Below are 1,475 nucleotides of genomic sequence, written 5' to 3' on the forward strand. Positions count from 1 at the left end.
ATACAACCAAACACTTCATGGGATCTGGTTCCTTGGTTTGGAAGTTTTAGGGCCATGATTTCATGGGACAGCTCAGTTAATTGGCCTAATAATGTGTTTAGTGCTTCTTTTCTACCTCATAGTTAGTTCTTTGCATAGTACCTGGGGTCTTAAAAGCTTGCAAGTGGCCATTCAAGGCACAACAGTTGGTCTCTATTTGCCTGGAACAAGAGAGGAAGGAGAGTCAGGAAGAGGAGGAGGATATGGAGAATGTGGCTAAGTGCTTCCACGATCACCTGCCTTCTTTGCCATGAGACCAGAATAATTGGATGGTGCCCAGCTACCATTATTGAACATTTTGATCAAAGATTCTATTGAAGAATCCTGATCAAAAAAGGGAAAATGCAGGATGGAATTGCAAATGTTCATGGAATTCAGACTTACTGGGGCCATAAAGGGTGGATGAACTCCTTAAACTATTGCCCTGAGACAATCAATCAACCTTAAACCAAAAACATGCCCTGAATCTTCTTAAAACCAAACAATAGTGTCACTTAACTAGTTAGGAGAAAAAAAAAGTCTACCTTGAGCACTATGCTCTTTTAACCCACTGATACTGAGTTGATTCTGACTCATAGTGTGTGTTAGACTGGGTTCTCTACAGAAACAAAACCAGTAAAGCTTATATATAGGGAGAAAGAGAAATTTATCTTAGGAAAATGGCTCACACACTTATAGAAGCTGGCAAGTCCAAAGTTCTTGGATCAAACGTCAAGCTGGAGACTTTTCCCAACTCACATGGCTACAGGGGTTGAGGAGCTCAAGGTTGGCAAGCAGTATATGGGCTGCTGACTCCAAGAATGATGAATCCAAGATCTCCATGCCAAATGGTAGATTGTTCACTCACGGACAGTTGTAGGAAGCAAAAGAGAATCCCGATGCACAGAAGAGTGTCTCTTTTCCCAGGATGTCCATAAACGTGCTGGAAGCAGGCCCCACTGCTAAGGAAACTCCATTTCAACAGATTGGCTGCCCAAAATATATACATCTGATCCCATCATGGGAACAACCCACATCACAATTGCTTAAACCACACAGAATTGTGGTCCAGCCAAGTTGACACACAACTCCAACTATCATAGTCCACCCCTTATCAATTTTGAAGTTGTACACATCTTCTTTACCATGTATAATCTCTAAATAAGGACAATTTTGAAATTATAATTGCACCTACCATGATATGCTAACACACATATAACCGAAATGCATTAACCAGCTTTGCCTCTTGCTCCCGGCCCACTGAAGCTAGAGGCATCTTTTCACTCAGACAGCTACTGGCTGCTGAGGCTAACAAGCCCAAGGTCGACAAATAAAATGGCACAGTCCCGATGTTACCAAACCACATGGCAGGCCATTAATTTAAGTCCATTGTAAGTCCCAAGGTTGGCAGAGCATGGCAGGCTACTGAACAACAACATGGCTACGTGCAGGGTCCA

This window comes from Orycteropus afer, unplaced genomic scaffold (genome assembly GCF_000298275.1).
Source record: "Orycteropus afer afer isolate SDZICR_OR568_19922 unplaced genomic scaffold, OryAfe1.0 scaffold00874, whole genome shotgun sequence".
In the NCBI taxonomy this organism is placed as follows: domain Eukaryota; kingdom Metazoa; phylum Chordata; class Mammalia; order Tubulidentata; family Orycteropodidae; genus Orycteropus; species Orycteropus afer.